General features: G+C 44.2%; 4 pseudogenes; all 4 read left to right on the top strand.

The window, feature by feature from the left end:
• Positions 1 to 2240, top strand: part of LOC119357649 — a 21437-nt pseudogene extending 19197 nt beyond the window's left edge.
• Positions 2241 to 3552: 1312 nt separating this feature from the next.
• LOC119357648 lies at positions 3553 to 7536 on the top strand (annotated as a pseudogene).
• An 812-nt stretch (positions 7537 to 8348) lies between these two features.
• Positions 8349 to 10837, top strand: LOC119357647 (annotated as a pseudogene).
• A 5313-nt stretch (positions 10838 to 16150) lies between these two features.
• Positions 16151 to 21077, top strand: part of LOC119357646 — a 47779-nt pseudogene continuing 42852 nt past the window's right edge.

Here is a 21077-nt window from a genome sequence, read left to right as displayed (position 1 = left end):
AAAAAATAAAATCCTTCAAGAGGTAGTTATATTACTACATCTACTAGTTAGGAAAATTTAAAAACTTAAATTTGGACATGTTTTACAAAAAGTGTAGGGAAATGTAAAACGGCTATAACTTTTGCATACGATGTCGGAAAAAAACGTATAATATATCAAAATATTCAGAACAAAAATCCGCTTACGATTTTGACGGCCTATGGCCTGTTTGCAAATTTTTAGAATCCTCAAATTCTAAAAGGAAAAAAAGTTATGCTCAAATTTCAGTTTTTTTTGAATTTTTGTTAAATCTGGTCAAACTATGGTCAAACTACTTATTCAAGAAGTATTAGTGTTACTAAATAATTATTCAAGAATATTAGTGTTACTAAATAATTATTTCAGTTTTTCTGAATTTTGCTCAAATATGGTCAAACTATGGTCAAACTGTGGTCAAACTAGGGTCAAACTGTGGTCAAACTACTTATTCAAGAAATATTAGTGTTACTAAATAATTATTGTTTTTTAGAACAATAGTTTCAAACTCAAACAGTGAAATGTGTGACTTCATGCTCAAGCTAAATTCCTGAGGGTTAATAGGATTGACATCTTACTATTGTCAGGAAACAACAAGTGCAGACTTGGAAACGATGGAGAATAGAACCTAAAAGTTAAGCGTGCTCAGGCTGGAGTAGTGAGAGGATGGGTGACCGTTCGGGAAGTTAGATGATTTGGAATCATGAGGGGTGATTAGAGATTAAAGGTTAAATTGAGAAGTGATGAGGGGTGATTAGAGATTAGAGGTTAAAATAATTCATAAATTTGAAAATAAAAAAATCAAATTTTTTTTCCAAAAAAATCATAAAATTTCTTTTAGTACCGGTTGGTGTTACCAACCGGGACTAAAGGTGGACCTCCAGGCAGCGGCCACGTGGAGGGCCTTTAGTCCCGGTTTGTATAAGAACCGGGACTAAAGGGGGAGGCTTTAGTACCGACCCTTTAGTCCCGATTCCAGAACCGGGACTAAAGGCCCTTATGAACCGGGACTAAAGGCCCTTTTTCTACTAGTGTCCCCCTCTCTCTTTCCTTCCCCCTCTCCTACTCCTACTAGGAATAGGAGGAGTCCTACTCCTAGTGGGAGTAGGACTCCCCCTTGGCGCACCTCTCCCTGGCCGGCCGCCTCCTCCCCTTTCTCCTTTATATACGGGGCTAAGGGGGCACCCCATAGACACAACAATTGATCATTTGATCTTTTAGCCGTGTGCGGTGCCCCTCTCCACCATAGTCCACCTCGATAATATTGTAGCGGTGCTTAGGCGAAGCCCTGCGTCGGTAGAACATCATCATCGTCACCACGCCGTTGTGCTGACGAAACTCCCCCTCAACACTCGGCTGGATCGGAGTTCGAGGGACGTCATCGGGCTGAACGTGTGCTGAACTCGGAGGTGTCGAACGTTCGGTACTTGATCGGTCGGATCGTGAAGACGTACGACTACATCAACCACGTTGTGCTAACTCTTCCGCTTTCGGTCTACGAGGGTACGTGGACAACACTCTTCCCTCTCGTTGCTATGCATCACCATGATCTTGCGTGTGCGTAGGAATTTTTTTGAAATTACTACGTTCCCCAACAATTACATATTTGGTGTATGCTACTTGATCCTTGACTTCATTGTTATTAGTTTTTTAGTATCTGATCGCACACTTAATGACAATTTGGTTAATGTGCTAAAGAACTTCAGCACAAGGAAGGCATTGGAAACATGTATCAAACTACAGGGAAGATCATTTACTTGCAAAGAACTTAGAATGGTGAAGATCAAATGTTCAAAGGACGATGGGAGAGTCCACACGTTGGCACATATGTTCAGGGCAAATGGTATATCACTAGAGAATATTTATGTGCGTCGGAGCGGGAATGCTTGTGAGTCATACCTATACCATTTCGTATTTACTTGCAATATCATCATTTCCTTTCTACTTTATATGTTCATATGCTATTTACTGAGATGTAAAGAGCACATTGCCTTGTTCATGAAAAGCTAAATAACTATAAATGGGCATATAATCTGCTTAGTGTATTCATCGATATTCTGTTACATGAGAAGTGTATTTTGTAAAATTAAAAGATGTCCTTTCGTACATGGTCCTAATCTACAGTCATATACTTTTTGGTATTTCTAACAGATCTCCGTGGCCAGAAGTTTATGAGGGACCTCGCCAAGCAAGAACTGGATGAATGTGGGGACGAGTGGATGTAAACGTCTAGAAGTTTACGAGGGGTCTTCTAGATATTAAATCCTGCCGGCCATCGAACATCCATTATGTTGTTAGCAAGGTGCAGTAAGAACCCTTGATCTCCATGTAGTACTGATGATGCTTCCAAAGCTTCACCAGATCTTTTGACGTCCTTTTTAGTAGCATGGGCTACAAATCGCTGGGATGTTCTTCCTATACTATAAACTAATTCATCTGTACGGTCTGTAGTAAACTTTGCTTTTTTACCAGAACAGAAAATAAATTATGGATGCGCCGTGCCTGAATTGTGGTGCAGCTGAGATACGCTTTGTTATTTCACTCCGACAGTATGACTGTAGGGTTCATTTGTCAGGGTTTTTTTTATCTTCGGAAGTTTAGTATAGTTGTATATTGAAATCAATGCAAAATTGAAAATTTGAAATGTGTTTCACATGCAGTGAAAAGGAAATACACTTCATATACGACAGGTTGAATACTGAAGTAAACTTCATGCTCTGAATCATGTGTGCCTACAACTACGAGCGGTGAGGTATTTTCTCTCAGAATAATAGATATTAACACCTGAAAAAATACACTGCATATTTGTTGTTGAAAAAGGGCACTGTTAATAAGATGGTGAATTTCTCTTTTTACCGACTGTTTGTGTATGATAGTATTTGCCCCATTTAAATTTTTGGCTGCATTGTACCCCAAAATTGTTGTGATGTGTCGTGTTTAACCCAATTTAACACTTTTCCCTGATTTTAACCAGTTGGGTCCCCTTATCAAGATGATGTGTGTGATGACCAGTATTCCAACTAGGAGTCTAGGAAGCGTAAACAAGATGGCACTATCCTCTACCCACCTAATCGGACTCACGCCCCCGTCCACCTAATTGGCAAAACCTTGCCCCATGGCAAATCTTGATTTGGTTGTCGCCTGACGGCTCCTCTTTGCCGCCCTTTATTCCCTCCGCCCCACCACTTGTGGTCTCGCAGAGTGGACCTGGCTTGACCAAACCACAAAATATGGTGCAGAGCTGGGGGTGGTTTTTTATGGGTTGTGCTGGCGAGATATAAGAGCAACTCTACCAAAGTCGTCATACAGTGCATCTGAAAACTGGCATGAGCGCGGCGCCCATTTCGGCCTAGGCTGCCACTGACATTCATTCAAAATACTCGAGGGCGGTGGGTAGGCGGGCACGGACGACGACTGATTCTATCTTACGGTGCGCGTCATCCTCGATCCACTTGAAGTAGTCCCACATCCTCCCCCAGAACCCTCTCTCGGTGTGGACCTCTTAGGTCTTGCTGGGGAGGACGTTACCGCATCGACATGGTCGATGAGATTGAGTGTGGTGGCAGGGATGGAGAGGGCAGGGTGACGGCCGGTGAAGGGGGCGGTGAGGTGAGTGTGTTGGCGACGGGGATGGGGGAGAGAGGTTAAATGTGGTGCTGATGGCGAAGGTAATGGGTCCATATACCAGCGAATGGGCATGTTCTGGATGGAATTTGGGGCTGATTTGCTATGTGCGGGAGGGGAACGTGACGAAGAGCATTAGTTGGCACTCTTCCAGGTGGATACGTAGTTGCAACATTGTCAGGGCGGAAGCGGCAATTGCATCGGAGACAACGACATTGATAGGGCTGCATGCAAGAGGAAGAGTCCGAGGAAAAACTTTCCTCCCGCTCGAGCAGATGGTGGATGATGCATGCTCCAAACCAATGCCCCCACATTATTTGAAGGGTTGAATTGGAGCACCCTTCACAAATTATGCATGCCGAATGCCGGATGACTAGTGCTAAAATGACATTCTCAGTCAAAAGTCGCCATATTGGTCGGTCGACTGCTATAGAATCTGGCATTTAGTTGCAAAAATAGAAAACTGGAAGCTGGACCACTGGATTGAGGATGGATGGCACAAATTCAATGGGACGGATGTGTACACAGAAATGCACGCTTCTGTGCAAAAAGGACCCTCGTTTCTAACGAATTTGCTCCCGCAATAGCCCTAGCATTGATTGGGAAAGAGGCAGCGACACGGAAAAGGCAAGTGTTGACCTAAGACGTGAAATGACGAAAATGCCCTCGGCGGGGCCTAGAAACAATGGGCGGTGGCACGCTGGAGGGCACACTACTCACTGCTGCAGTGTTTTCGGTTTGATCCAACGGCCGAGGTCTTCCAGGAGCGAGATCGAATGGTCGAAAACGCATCAAGAAATTGATCTGATGGCCGAGAGTGCCTAAGCTCTAAGAGAGTGCGGGGGCGCTCACGGTTCTTATTTCAGGATTTGCTCCCGTGATAGTCCCATCTGACCATCTCCCCTGTTGCTTCGCGGCGGCGCTCCAGATCTGGTGCCAAGCGCATCCCTTCCCTTCCCTTCCCCAGCTACTCCGACTCAAGGCCACCACCAGACATCGCGCCCCAAATCTCCGAGCGGCAACCGGTCGTCGTCGTGACGGTGAGCTCCACGGCGGGGCCGGGCCCCGCCGGCATAGGTGCCTTCGAGGCACCACGTGACGTTCATCGTGCCCTCCTCCAGCACATCTACGACGTGGATGAGCCCACGCCGTCCGCGCCGAAGCTGCAGGGTGGCCACCTCTCCCCTGCTTTCCTTTCGCCGCCGCTATGTACAATCATTTTATTACTATTTTGGGTAGTGGATTTGGAGAATTTGTGACATTCCACTCCGCAGTTTGTTTGTGCCGGTTTCCTTAACAAACGGCAATGTGCCCCATATCCTTTGATGATGGTTTTAAAAATCTTCAACTTTGTACTACAAGTCAGGCTCATGTACTAGTGCATGCTTGTACAGGAACCGATCAAGTGCTTCTGCTAGCTCTTGTGTACGTGAGTGTCTCTTGGCGGAATTCAGTTTAGGCCATCTCAAGCAGTCTCTCTTGGTATGTTATGTTCCGTTCCATCATTCAAAATCCTGACTGACAAAGCTGAGCCGCGGTGTCGCTAAACCTGCATGCAGATCTTCCGCTCGACGAAATGCACCGGAGCACCACCCAGCGCCGCGGCGCCCGCCGGGCTGCCGCCAAGCTCGACCGCCTCAGCGCCCTCCCGGACGAGCTCCTGCATTACATCATGTCATTCTTGAAGGCGTGGGAGGTCATCCGCACCTGCGTGCTCGCGCGGCAGTGGCGCCATCTCTGGGCGTCCGTGCCCTGCGTCGATCTCCGCGTGCGCCCCTCCACTGGCCGCTACGGCGACCCGCCTGAGAAGTTCCGCGACTTCGTACACCGGCTCTTCCTCCTCCGGGACGAATCAGCGCCCGTGATCATGCTCCGCCTGCGGTCAAGTGACGAAGAAGCGGGCTTCACCGATGACGACGCCAGCGCGTGGATGAGGGCCGCCATCAAGCGCAACGCGCGGGTTATCCATCTCACCGGGCGTTGCTCGGAGATCGCGTCGTTGGACCGCGTGTCGTTCATCTCTTGCCACCTCAAGGTCTTGAAGCTGTCGCATGCCATGCTCGACTACAAGATCCTCGGGCAGCTTTCTTCTAGTTGCACGTCTTTGGAAGTACTACGTCTGAAGGATTGCTTGGTGGCTGGCCCTAGGATTGTGTCTGCCTCTTTGAAGAGGTTAATCATGCTCGAATGCGAGATCAGTTGCGCCTTCTCCATTGCTGCTCCGAACCTCCTACTTCTGCACCTCATCACACCTTACGTCCGAGTCCCATCATTCAAGAATTTGGGGTCACTTGTCACAGCTACTATCATACTTGATGACTCTTTCTTGGGTGATGACAATGAATGCATCAGTGATGAAGATTATTGTGATGGAACTACTGATGACGACGGGGATGATAGCGACAATAATGATTGGACAGAGAGCTCGAGGATTCATGATGAGTCTTCCTTGAGTAATGATGTTGGATATGATGATTTTATAAGGTTTGGATATGGACATGGTTTTGCTGAAGGAATTTATAGGCATGGTCGTTACAAGGATAATTATGACTATGGTGGTGATATCAACAGCGATGACAATACCTATGCATACAGTGAGATTGCAAATGATGCAGAGTATGGCTACAAAGGTAAAGGCCTGATTTCCAGTAAAGATAGTATCTAAGGTGGATATAGAGAATGCAATGATGCAAAGATTTTAGGTGGCCGTCATATTCTTCAGTGTCTTTCAAGTGCTAGAACTTTGGAGTTGTTGACTGATGCTGGAGAGGTATAGCTGTCACCACCTTTTATTATTTTCTCTATCTCCGAGTATGAAAATTTTCTTGATATACCTATAATTTTTTTCTTTTTCATAACAACTTTTTTCTGATGTTTGCAAAAGAAATTTATGTTGCTCCCAACAGAATACACATGTACAATGACCACATTTCTTACATAAGTAGCAACACCTGGTTAGAATGGCACTGTTGACTTGTAGAAGAGTTCAGATCAAGAAATTAGTACTGGCTCATTTCATCATCAAATGTAGTAGGTGAAATCAATGAGATATGAAAGTATGAAGCTTCAAGAGAGCATTATATATTATTTCAGATTATTGTTTCTTATTTTTTACATTCTTGAAGTAGTGTATCTTTTTAAATGATTATTGTTCAAATCGTTGTGTAATTAACTATTTTGAGTCTGTGTACCAGTATAACGGCAATGTCCCTTCACATTATAGAAAAGAATGAGGAATCTTATTTTACCAATAGGTACTAATCATGGTAACACATCACTATATGTCTTAATTTCTTTCTCGTGGTTGGTAAGTTTGTTTTCTTCTCTGCATATTTAATAAACCTCTTATATTCAATATATAAAATATAATATTGATTCAAATCTATGTTTAATTGCTGAACACTCATTTTATGTGCAATGTGTAGGTGGTTCTGAGTAGGGAACTGAATACATGTCCAATTTTTGGCAACCTGAAGACCCTGTCCCTTGGCGAATGGTGTATGGCTGCAGACTTTGATGCATTAATTTTCTTGCTGCAGCACTCACCTAATATACAGAAACTCTTTCTCCAACTTAAAATTGTATGTGTAATTACATATTTGGGGCTTATGCTTACCTGATTATCTTTTAGTTTTGAGTATTTTATCGCATGCTTAACAACAACTTTTTTATCTGCAAAAGAACTTCAATGCCAAAAAGGCATCAGAAACAAGTATCAAACTACAGAGAAGATCATTTACTTGCAAAGATCTTCGAATGGTGAAGATCACATGCTCAAAGGATGATGGGAGAGTCCATAAGCTGGCAAATTTGTTTATGGCAAATGGTATGCCAGTCGAGAAAATTTATGTCCGCCACAGCGGGAGTGCTTGTGAGCCATACCTTCTCTTCAGATAGCATTTTGTATTTATTTTCATTATCTGTAGTTTTACTTGCTTGTATGTTCATGTGCTACATGCTTACGGATGTCCACTGCATACTGTCTTGGTCCGCTTTCCCTGAAAAGCCACATGCTTTTATGTGCATATATAATCTGTTTAATATCTTGTCAGCATTCTGTTAAATTGGAAGTATGTTTTGCTAACTTAAGTATGTTCCTTCTGTACATGATCCTAGACTACACACTTATGCACTTATACACTCCCTGATATTTCTACCAGATCTCCGCAGCCAGAAGTAGACGAAGGAGTTCTGGGGGGTGTAACATCCAACATCCTCATGAGCAACTGATCGTGCTCTCAAAGCTCCGCTGGGTTTCTTGATTGCCTCTTTTTTGGTAACATGGATGACGTTGGTGATTATTGAATCGTTGGAATGTTGTTGCCAGTGGGATGAGCTGAGAAGTTCAACTAGTAGTAGGTCTAGCCTCTAGTACAACTTTGCTTTGTTCCTGGAACGGATATGAATGCTCGTCGTTTGAATGCTTCAGACTTGAGAGTGGTGCATCTGAGTCTGTCATGCGTTGTGCTATGCTCCAGTAAGCTTTAAGCATTGATCCTGTGCTGAGTTATAGGCAGCTTTACTACCGTACAAATTCTGATGTCGTGTAAAAGGAAATGAACCAAGGTGACTCCCGATCTCGTCTCCATATGCATCTCCCCCGATCTCGTCTCCATATGCATCTCCCCCGCAGAGATTTCAAAATCCTGACTGACAGGGTTGCGCCGGGGTGACCCAAAACCCTACGTGCAGGCCTTCTGCTCGACGAAATGCGCCGGAGCACCACCCAGCGCCCGGGGCCGCGCCGCGGCGCCAGCCTCAAGCCCAGATCCCGCGGCCCGGCCGCCGTCAAGCCCGACCGCCTCAGCGCCCTCCCGGACGCGCTCCTGCACCACATCATGTCGTCCCTCAAGGCGTTGGAGGCGGTCCGCACCTGCGTGCTCGCGCGCCGGTGGCGCCACCTCTGGGCTTCCTCGCCCTGCGTCGACCTGCGCGTGCGCCACTCCTCCGGCCGCGACGCCGACCCGCTGGGGGAGTTCCGCCACTTCGTGCACCACCTCTTCCTCCTCCGCGACGCGTCAGCGCCCGTGGGCACGCTCCGCCTGCGGTCCGGCGATGAGGACGCCGGCTATGACGAGGACGACGCCAGCGCGTGGATCAGGGCTGCCATCAACCGCAACGCGCGGGTCATCCATCTCGCTGGGCATCGCTCGGAGATTGCATCGTTGGAACGCGTGCAGTTCGTCTCGTGCCACCTCAAGGTGCTGAAGCTGTCGTATGCCAGGCTCGACGGCCGGATCCTCAAGCAGCTCTCTTCCAGCTGCACGTCTTTGGAGGAGCTGGATCTCAAGGACTGCCTAGTGACTAGTGCCGGGATTGTGTCTGCCTCTTTGAAGACTTTGATCATGCTCAAGTGCAAGATCAACTGCGCCTTCTCCATTGCTGCTCCGAACCTCCTACTTCTGCGCCTCACCACGCCTTACGTCCGAGTCCCATCATTCAACAACTTGGGGTCACCTCTTTCTTGGGTGATGACTATCATACTTGATGACTCTTTCTTGGGTGATGACTTTGAACACATCAGTGATGAAGATGGCTGTGATGGAACTACTGATGATGATGGGGATGATAGCGATGATAATGATTGGACAGATACCTCTAAGATTCATGATGATGACTCTTCCTTGGGTGATGATTTTGAATATGATCATTTTATAAGATTTGGATATGGATATACTTTTGCTGAAGAAAGTTACACGCAGGGTCGTTACAAGGATAATTTTGATTATGGTAGTGATATCGATAGCGATGACAATACCTATGAATACGGTGAGATTGCAAATGATGCAAAGCATGGCTACAAAGGTAAAGGCCAGATTTCCAGTAATGATGGTAACTATGGTGGAAACAGAGAATGCAATGGTAGGAAGATTTTAGGTGGACGCCATATTCTCGAGTCTCTTTCAAGTGCTAGGACTTTCGAGTTGTCCTAGTATAATGGCAATGTCCCGTCACATTATAGAAAAAATGATGAATCATATTTTTACCAATAGGCGCTAATCATGGTAACACATTACTGTATGTCTTAATTTCTTTTTCATGGTGAGTATGTTTGTTTTCTTCTCTGCATATTAAATAAACCTCTTGTATTCAGTATATAAAATATAAAATTGATTCAAATTACTATGTTTATTTGCTGAACACTCATTTTATGTGTGTAGGTGGTTCTGAGTAGGGAACTGGAAATGTGTCCAAGTTTTGGCAACCTGAAGACCCTGTCCCTTGGCGAATGGTGTATGGCTGCAGACTTTGAAACACTAATTTTCTTGCTGCAGCACTCACATAATATACAGAAGCTCTTTCTCCAACTTAAAATTGTATGTGTAATTACATATTTGGGGCTTATGCTTACTTGATTATTTTTTATTTTTGAGTACCTGAACACATGTTTAACAACAACTTTCTTGATCTGCAAAAGAACTTCAATACCAGAAAGGTATCATAAACAGGTATCAAACTACAGAGAAGATCATTTACTTGCAAAGACCTGGGAATGGTAAAGATCAACTGCTCAAAGGATGATGGGAGAGTCCACAAGTTGGCAAATTTGTTCAGGGCAAATGGTAATACCCCTCGAGAAGATATACGTCCGCCGGAGTGGGAGTGCTTGTGAGTCATACCTTCTCTTCAGATAACATTTCGTATTTATTTGTGTTATCAGTATTATTACTTGCTTGTGTGTTTCTGTGCTATTGGCTGACGGATGTAAGCTGCATATTGTCTTGTTCCACCTTCCCTGAAAAGCTACATGTTTATATGTGCATATAATCTGCTTGATGTCTTGTCACCATTCTGTTAAATTGAAAGTATATTTGTTAACTTAAATATGTTTCTTCTGTGCATGATCCTAAACTACACACTTATCATCTCCCTGATAATTCTACCAGATCTCCGTAGCCAGAAGTAGATGAAAGAATTCGCCAGGCGTGAACTGGAGTTTTGGGGGATGTAACATCCAGCAGCCTCATTTGCTTTCAGATAAGAAATCCTGTACCATGGTCTCCACGAAGCACTGATCGTGCTCTCAAAGCTGCGCCGTATTTCTTGATGCCCTCTTTTTTTTCAGTAACATGCATGGCTGATGTTTATGGCCATCAATCATTGGAATGTTCTTCCCCGTATGATGAGTCGAGACTTTAATTTTTTTTTAAACCAGTAGTAGGTCTAGGCTCAACCGCTCAAGTACATTTTTGCTTTGTTCCTGTAACGGATATGAATGATCCTCGTTTGAGTGTTTTAGACTAGTGCGTCTCACGAGTTTGCCATGCAACCATGTCGTTTCTACGATGACAAATGTTGATCCTTATATAGGTGGCTTTAGTGCCGTGCAAATCCAGATATTATATACTAGTAGTAGAAGGAGCTGACCATTGTTTGACATAAAGACCATTGTCAAACTAGGTGCATATTGCCAACTCGTTCTTAGACGTACAGTAACAGGCAAGATGTGGCAGCATCAACTGAATGCAGTGCTGGTAATACCGGCAAGTAAAATCCACAAACACTTAGGGCTCACATTTGATTGTTGAGTAGGAAAAAACCCGGGAAAATAAACCCTTAGGGGAGTTTCTCCTGTGCACATGAGATCCCTTCCACCACGTGGGAGAAGTTCCCACTGCCCTGGGTGCCAAAATGGCAACAAGGGGGAGGGAAGAAAGTCCCTCAAATAACACAGAGACTTGACCCTTCAGCACACAGATAACAATAGACTTGTACATACAAAATTCCATAGATAACAATAGACCATATATAAGAATTCCACAAATAATTCTCAAAAAACTTGAATTTTAAGAAATATTACAATTGATAACCACCACTTCACAAAGATTCAAATATCGGTTGGTCTAAATTTCTTTGCGACCAAGTGTTGGCCTAAACTGTTTTCATGTGCCATCATAGTTCAAGTTTGTTCACGAAAAAAAACTTGAATTATCAATTGCCTTGTCGGTGGCAGAGATACTTTTGAATAAGAAGAACTGCAAGACGATGATCACTAGCCCTACTTATGTTTTTTCTCCACTCCGCATCGCCATCAGATATCAAAAATTGATGCTCACTGAACTACACAAAAAATCAAGTTAGCACTAGTTTACATTTTCAATAGACTAATTTTGAGTACATAAACGGATTAAGATGAAATAATATCAGCCAACATATTGTATGTGCAGTGTGCATAATAAAATCGAGACCATGTTGCTTGCGAAAAGAATATAATTTTTTCAAGCTTCTTTGGACATCTACAAAGTACTCAGATTCAGAATGTCCTATGAACCAGAATGCCACTTACAGTCAATACCAAGTACTCAAATTTAATATCCATTTTTCAGGGAATAAAGCAAAAAGAATCAAATTTTATGATCAAGCAGATGTTTGTGTGTGTCATCCTATGACATGTAAAAATGTTGGACAAGATTGTGACCGAAGCAAGCAAGAAAAATAATCACAAGCTGGAAAAGCACGACTAGAGTACCAAATTACTAATAAATATGTAGTATGTGGCCACACTTATGAGTAAATCATTTGTCAAACAGATTGCTACAAAAGTTCACTTAAATGACAACATATCCTAATCGGAGCAATAGGGAAAAAAGTAAAGAAATAACATCTTTAACTAGCTAGGCACGTGGCAAGCTGGTAGTACTATCAGATTCCTTATAATGAGGGAATCTCCTTCCCACACCTATGCCTTTTGTATTCCAAGGCAAATTAAAATAAGGCATATGTCTACGGGGAGCTCTTGGCTAGTTCATTGTGACTTATTATCATAATTATTTTTCTACTCTATCTATTATGTTGTCATCAATGCCAAAAGGGAGAGGTTAAAAGGGCATTTGTGCCCTTAATTGTTTTTTGTGCTAATGACAACATAACTTGCTGTTCTAACCACATGCTTGAGTCTATAAATAGTGCTGCCACATCATGGAAGAATGCATCGATGGTTAGATATGCTCCTCAATTTGAAAAAGGTAAAAGAAGAATTTTGCTAGTGTCTTTACTTCTTAATATTTTAGTCCATAATAGGGCAACCACACTATCAAGAGGGGGTTCAGCATGAAGGTATTCTGTGAATCGACTACACGTACACCAAATATATGTACCTAAGTCATACAAAAATGTGTGAGGAGAGGTCCTCTAAATCTACTAGGGTACACATTTTTTGAAAACCCTAGAATCTCCGGGGTAGCCAGGAACTTCTGAGGCAAGGTTCAGGAAGCTTTCGGGACGTTGAGAGAGATTGCACAAACTGTGCAATGTCTCTAGAAACCTCAGAACCTGCCAGGAACTTCTGAGGCAAGGTTTAGGCAGCTTTCGGGGCGTTGAGAGAGATTGCACAAACTGTGCAATGTCTCTAGAAACCTCAGAACCTGCCTGAAACTTCTAGTGGTCAGAACTTCCAGGACTACCTGGAACTTCCAGGGCTAAAAGAATATGTGAAAATCGGTTGGATTTCCGGTGACCTTATAAATAGTCTTTTTCTTCTCCAAGAAGGTGATGACTCCATTTCTCTCACTTCCATTTTTAGAACTTGATTTCTAGGAGATCACCCCCTAGCCACCCAAAGCTCTTGATCTTTTGAGGAGTGAAGGAGTAGTGCTCCACCTACACATTCACCAAAGCAAAGGTGATTCCTCCTTGTTTTCATGGTGAATCTTGTTACTCTCGGAGGTTGAAGACTCCTAGGTGATAGGAATGCTTTGGTGAGGAACCAAATTGTGATTTACCCCGAAAAGTTTGTGAAGGTTTGGAGCCGCCTAAAGGTCTACGGTCTACCACTAGTGGTTGGGCATCACATTTGTTGTGATATCTCAAGGAGAATAGGGGTGAGCCTTCATGGTAACACCCAACCCTCCAACGGTGACTAGTTTCCCTCCAAGGAAGTGAACATTAAGATACATCCTCATCTCCAGAGTTTGGTTATTCCTAACCCTAGCTCCTTACTTGTGGTTACTTTTTCCTTGTCCTTGCGGTCGATATATTGTATTATGTTGTTTAATTTGTATAATTATTGCTATCATCTTTGCTAGAAACTTGACTCACCTTTGCAATTGTTAGGCTTACATTGATATTCCCCATTTTCCTAAACTTGCTAATTAACAAGTAAATTTTGAAAAAAAAATTCTATTCACCCCCTCTCTAGGTCCATGTCAATCTTTTCAGATGACATTCCTCAGATTTTCTCAGACTTGATCTTTGTCGTGGGTTTGTCATGGCAGATGTCCTTGTGAAAGGACTTAGTCGTGGAGCCATCGCAATGGGTTAGCTTAAAGGGGTTAAACCGGACACGGGGACACGGGGAGTTTATACTAGTTCGGCCCCTTCGATGAAGGTAAAAGCCTACGTCTAGTTGTGATTGGTATTGCTAGGGTTTCGAAGGCCAGGGAGCGAATCCGCTTTGTCTGGCTCTCGAGTTTGTTTTCTGTCGTCCCTAAACCGCTGCAGGGTCGTCCCTTTATATACATAGGTTGATGCCCGCCGGTTTACAGAGTCCCGAAGCCGGATCATAAACGTGTCCGGTTCGGTCTCTATCCTTCCTATCTTACAATGCAAGTTACATAACAAGGTCGGTTTACATCTACAGGCCTTAACTCGCCTCTGGGCCTTGGGCCTTCATCAAGCGCCATCATTCTTATGTCTTCATGGGCTTATAATCTTCATAAGGCTAATCCGGCTACCCCTGGCCGGTTTACGTCCAGTAGTAATATCCCCAGCATTAGGCCCCAGATTGGTTTGAACTTGTTCATGTCAATCTTCAATACTTAGAAAAATTCCTCCCTTGCATCTTCACCTTGATCTTTTAAACCGCCGTGACGTCATACTTCAGGATCATGATAAACCGCCCTGACGTCATCTATCCGTTGAAGCTGAAGATTACCTTCATTAATGCATATCCAGTCATCGAAGCGACACCATTATTAACTATCCGTTTTTGACCTCCTCGATTCCCGCACTTGTCGCCTTATCGCTCACCTTATAAATAGGGCCACGGGTCCTTATCATTTTTCCGCTCGTCTCGTTCGCTTCTTCTTCCTCCTAGCGACACCTCCGCACCTGAGCGCCGCCGCCATCGTCAAGCCTCGCCTCTGCCTCACCATTGGCCGCTGCATCAACCTGTTCGTACCAGAGTTCCGCAGCACACTTCTGCTGCTTCCGCGGCCACAGTAAGTCCTTTCCTCCTTCCTTAGATTCATTAGGGTTTTCCCTGTTCTTCGTAGTTCTCTGAAGTTCATCAGTGCTTCGGTGCTGTTCTTCCCTGTTCCTCCTTAATCTATAGATGGACACTTCACGCCTGACGTATCCCTTGCCGTGGCTAATCTTCTGTTACCACCACAAACCCTTATGCGCAAAAACTTATCTAGTCCTTCATAAACTGTTTCGGGTCCTACCCTTTTTAGGTCAAAATATTTTTGCCTTTCTGTCTTCGGTAGATCCAAAATTCCCATGTGATCCTGTGAAACTTGTTTTTCCTTACTTAGCCCTTTTCGCCTTAGATCTGTATCCTCTGTACTACGTAGGCGGTTTACCTTTGCAAAAACAATCTATCTCATACCATTAGTCCCCTAGTAAACCGGCAAACCTTCTTTATGTTGATTGCAATAGTCCGGTTTAACAACACATGTATGCCCTTGATATGACTTTGCCATTCACTATTGTATTTGTCTCCGGTTTATGCAATTTCACATACATGTATATCTTTTATTCCACTACATCTTGTATACCACCGTGAATGATTTGTAAACAGTCATTTCTTTTCCAGCTTTTTGTTTCACAATGGCCAAACAGTTTGCCGCTTGCAATTGAGCTCGTTCCCGAGTCACCGAGGAACAGTTGAACGGGATGGTCAGCATTGGCACCTTGCCTAAGAAAACTGAAATTCGATGGCGAGTTCCAGGAAGAGAAAATCCTCCAACCCCAAGGCAGGGCGAGGTTGTGGTCTTTGTCGACCACATAGGCCATGGTTTCAAACCGCCAGGGTCAAAGTTCTATCGAGATGTGCTTGCCAGTTTCCAACTCCATCCTCAAGATATCGGACCCAACTCGGTGTCCAATCTATGCAACTTCCAGGTCTTCTGTGAAGTGTATTTACAAGAAGAACCGCCTGCGGAACTGTTCCGAGACCTCTTTCATCTAGACCGGCGCACATAATTTGTAAATGGTCCCAACACTGAACTTGGCGGTGTTTCTATTCAAAAGCAGAAGGAAGTTGAATTCCCTCATGCCAAACTGCACAGCCATCCTAAGGAATGGAACCAGACTTGGTTTTACTGCAGAGATACTTCTCCTGAAGATGAAAATTCCCTTCTAGGCTATCGTGATCACCGACTTTCCAACACCCATCCAATACCGCAATGATTAAGTTCTGCAGAACGGGCCAAGTATGCCCCTCAACTCGCCAAACTCCGAGCTTTTATGTCCAGTGGTTTAACAGGTGTTGATTTCGTGCGCTGTTGGATATCTTGGAGCATCCTGCCGCTAAGCCGGCGCCCCGGTTTAATGTGTGAGTACACCGGTGATGTTGAAGACCCTCAACGCCATATCAACATTCAGGTGACCGATGAAGAAGTCACTGAAAGCGTAAAGAAAATTTTGAATGAATCGGAATCAGTCTGTAGTCAAACCGGCTTAAACCCCTTCTATACCAAGAACAAACCGCCTGCTGTAAGCACTGTACTTCCTTTTCATCTTTGATGTCTTTAACTTGTTCAACTTGTAATCCTTCTTCTGTTTATGTATGAATAGGGTGACGATCCCTTCTGGAAACGGAAATCCGTAGATAAAGCAGTAAAGCCAACCGGGGATAAAGCGGTCAAACCATCTCGTCCCAAAACCAAAGCCGTCAAGCAGATCTCAAAGCGGAAAATGGCTGACCGGATCAACATGGAACTTGATGACGATGCTGATGATCCGGAAGTTGAGGTAGAACTTGACTCACTTGGCTCACTTTTCATGCACCTCATTAACAATGATCTTTATCAGGAGGACGTAGAAGGCAGCCAAGTTGATGATGTAGAGGTAATTACCCTTTCCTCCAGTTCAGACTCTATGCCAACACAAAAAAACCCGTCAAGCAGTCCGGAAAGTAAGCTTTTCTCATCCTCTTGCTTACTTGGACCCAACATTTATTTTGAAGACACAGCAGCATGAAGCTCGCCGGACAACCCGGCACAGTGGCCAACAGGTCACTTCGGCCGGTTTACCTGATACTCCGGCTCGGAAGCGCCGGTCTGAGGTCTCTTCCACTTCTGACCATTCTTATCCCAAGTCAGGTTATTTCAGACAACCTATTAATCTGTCCGATTCAAATTATTAGGTGACACCTCCCTCATCCTCTGGCGAGTCGACAGCAACCCAACTCCCTCCTCTAAAAACTGTGGCTGGGTAAGTTTTCAAACTCCTTCTTCCAATGCGTTACAAATCTTGAATAAGATGCTAACCCTCTTTTAATTTATTTGCAGAGCCAAAGCCAGACCCAGCAAGAAAGCTCGGGTCAACAATCCATCAGAAAACCAGGCAGTTTTTGAAGAAGAGCAGAGAGGTGAGCCGGACCAAACTCGTGAACCGGAGGGTCCTCATCCTGAAGCCGCCTCTGATGAACCGCCCCTTCAAGATCGGAATACTGATGAACCACCAGAAGTTGACCCTGCCGTGCCTGACGCTGAACCGGCAGCTCCAAACCGGGCTAGTCCGATGAGAGATACTGAAACTCCGTCATCACCCGCAAAACCACTGAAGGCCAAGGAGATGATGTTATCATTACTGGTATGGGCCACAGCTCTCTGGGCCATCCCGTAGTCTTGGCCCAACATAGTGCCAAAGAAGAGCGTGCTGCTAGGGAAAAGGGCAAATGGAGTACTGACTTATCAAGTTATGCCCATCTCAACGCTGAAGAGCTTCACTCCGGTTTCTTAAACCGTCTGCACTCAAACCGTGACTATGAAGCCGGTTTAGTGAATTTGATGAAGGAACGCTATGAGGTATTTTTATCTCCCTTTATTTCTTGATTCCAAAGTTGATATGCCAGCCCAAGTAGCCCCCAAGGGCCGTTTTATGATGTTAATCGTGAACCGGGTCTTTGTAATACTTTAAGTCTCTCCCACTGACCCTCAAAATGTTAGGTCCTTAGTGAAAACCAAGGCCGATACTTTACCAATGTAATGATATAGCTTTCCTTCGCGTAGCCCCCAAAGGCCGGTTTAGCTTTGCAAGGTAATCCGGGTTTAAATCAATGCGTCCGTTTTGAACAGATGTACATTAGCCCCCAAGTGTCAAGGATAATGCTTGCATTGTTCTGGAGACTTTAGAAAAGATGTAGTGAATCAGAGCAAATAGGCATTAGCCCCCAAGTACGAAGTGCATAACTTGTTATACGCTTTGTACTTTAGAAAATATATATCCTGTTGTTTGACATTTCTTCATTGTTGTAGGACGAACTAAGCAATAGAGATGCCCGTACCGCTGATTTGCAAGAGAATGTGAACTCCCAACAAGCAGAAGCTGCGAAAGCTAAAGAGGAGCTGACCAAAGCCCTGACAGGGATGGAAAAGCTGAAAGAGTCTTTTAATAAAGATCATGCTGACTGGGAAACCGAGAAAGCCGGTTTAACCAAAAAAGGTGAAGACGCTGAAGCAGCCCTAAAACCAGTTGTAGATGAACTAGCTGGTTTGAAACGGCAAATCAACGCCATGACTTCCGCCCTCTTTGGTAAGTATCTCCTTGTGCAGTTTATCCAATTCACTGAATCTTATCATTGATAAGAACACTGATTTGAAACCGTCACAGGCACTCGTATTGCTCATCTGGGCACAGATATGCGGATGAAGCTTAAAGCGGCATATACTTTGATTGAACAGTTGTACTCTGGGTCCCAGCGGGCTATTTGTACTGCAGCTTACAATAAACTGGCACCATCATTGATAAAGGAGACTCTTGAGAAGCTGGCCATGTTACCAGCCCGGATTACCGAACTGAAAGCAGGCGCATTAACCGAACTAATTAGAGCCAAGGCATGGATCCCTGATCTTGAAGAGGAGGACATTATTAAAGGATATCCAGGTGTAAAGGAGGACGGTTCAAACTTCAACAATGATGACCTCCGAAGGCTGACCAAAGAAATGCGGCCAATAGCCAGCAAACTGGCAGAGGACACAGACTTGTCTCATTTCCAACCGGCTTATGACGCTGAAGGGAAGAGACAGCCTACCGAAATCCATGAAGTCAAAGAACTTGTGCTTCCAATCTGTAAGCATACCTTTGCTCCTGATATTAACCCCTCCAGCCTTATCCATGAAGAAGTCATGTTTCAAGTTTTAACTGGAATCGATTGGTCAACGGTTGATTTCCAACGTCTGGGAGGGATGAAGAAGAAGTGATCGCACCAACTGATCCGCAACCGTCAAACCATCCAGACGAAGCATCTTAAACCGGCAGCCGGTTTACCAGTTATTGCGTGCCAATGTTTAAAAACAACTATTCAATTGGAGCCGTTTGAAAGCTTCATGTAATAGGATAGCAAAAACTCCTTTAGTTGTCATGCCATCGAGCATGTTTTGTGACGCTTTGATGATGTGAAAACTTGCTCTACCTTTTGGGATCGATTTATGCTTAACCCAGAAGGAGTTGTGTTCCTGGATACAAGAACTTGAAAAGTGTCCTAGCGGTTTACCACTGGACGGGTTATGATGCTCAACAAATATACAATACTTAGATGAATGAGCAAAGTTTTTGTATAAAAAGTAATATGTGCAACATACCTCATTGATTGACCAACTGCTTGTATGGTAAGGGTGCTAACACCAATCCGGAGTGTTGATAACTTCGTCCTTATTCTGTTGGATTATGATAATAAACCGTACCGGGATATAAGAATCACCAGGTTTTCTTTATAGCACTGGTGATTTAGTCAAACCAGACTAGGGGTAAAGAACGCCGGTTTGTAACTGATCATGTACTGACAACTTGTAGTTGAGAGCCAAGCCGGGTCAAGGACACCGGTTTATCATAAGACATTATGAACCTCAATAAAGTCAAAAAACTTAGCAAATAAGATTCAAAAAATAAATATGCAAGGCTTTTTACGAGCTGTCAGGCTCCAAATCGAGGCTTTTCATGGGCTGCCAGGCCTCTGAGTTAAACCATTTAACAAAGCCTTTTAAGATGGGCCTCCAATTAACCAATCATCGTTTTAACTTTGACAAGTTCAGGGTCTATATAAGATTGACTTGTCAAATGTTCGGCGGGTCATACCAGGATTCCCTGGATAGGAGTGGCTTACTTGATGAAGGCAGGTTAACCCAGGGTTTAAGGTGAATACACCAGGCTTCCAAGCCGTGGCTTGATAGCCAATTACAAGGGTCCTTTCAAACTCTTTGTTGCTTTGCACAAAGAGCCCCCAAGTAACTTTGTGAGTTGTGCTTAGTGGGTGCCCATGTTTGAGTTTGTGCTTTGTGCAACACTCTCTTTGGCCCAACGTAATTTCCTTTGTGGCTAAACGCCTATCAAGAGGTGTAGCTATGGTGTGATAACAACCAAGCCCCCTAGTGATATCCCTTTGTGGTTTCAAACCGATCAAGAGGTGTAGCTATGGTTCAGATATGACCAAGCCCCCTAGTGATTTTATTTATATCCGTATGGCTGCAAAGACCGGTTTAACAGAAGAAAACTCCGCTTTGTCAGTAGAAACTCTTGTAAGCACACACATGATGTAAAAAGAACAGAGACCCTGTTTTAATGGAGGCTCTGGTTTATTATATAATATATACATCGTCATAAATATGTACATATGAAGAGCCTATGGCTCAAGTATAGTAAGGCCGAAGAAGAGCTATGTTCCACGGCCGCTTGGTCTCCTCCTTCGATTTACGTGAGTCTTTGTGCTCTCGAACATCAATGAGGTAGTATGACCCGTTGTGTAGATTCTTGCTGACCACAAAAGGTCCTTCCCAAGGTGGGGATAATTTGTGCATATCAGTTTGATCCTGGATGAGCCGGAGCACCAAATCGCCCTCTTGAAAGGTTCTGGTCTTAACCCGGCGGCTATGATAACGTTGGAGATCCTGTTGATAAATCGCCGAACGTGTTGCTGCAAGATCACACTCCTCATCTAACAGGTCCAGAGAATCCTGACGTGTTGTCTCATTATCCGCTTCAACATAAGCTGCCACCCGGGGCGAGTCGTGACGGATGTCACTAGGGAGAACCGCCTCCGCTCCATAAACCATGAAGAAAGGTGTGTAACCCGTCGATCTGTTAGGTGTGGTGTTGATGCTCCATAACACAGAAGGTAATTCCTCCACCCAACAACCCGGTGTCCGCTTCAAAGGAACCATAATCCGGGGTTTAATACCTCTCAAAATTTCTTGATTTGCCATTTCCGCTTGACCATTATATTGGGGGTGAGCCACTGATGCTATATCAAGCCGGATGTGCTCACGTTGGCAAAA

Source organism: Triticum dicoccoides, chromosome 2A (assembly GCF_002162155.2).
Source record: "Triticum dicoccoides isolate Atlit2015 ecotype Zavitan chromosome 2A, WEW_v2.0, whole genome shotgun sequence".
In the NCBI taxonomy this organism is placed as follows: domain Eukaryota; kingdom Viridiplantae; phylum Streptophyta; class Magnoliopsida; order Poales; family Poaceae; genus Triticum; species Triticum dicoccoides.
The sequence above is the reverse complement of the archived record's forward strand: the minus strand, read 5'-3'. Positions and strand labels throughout refer to the sequence as shown.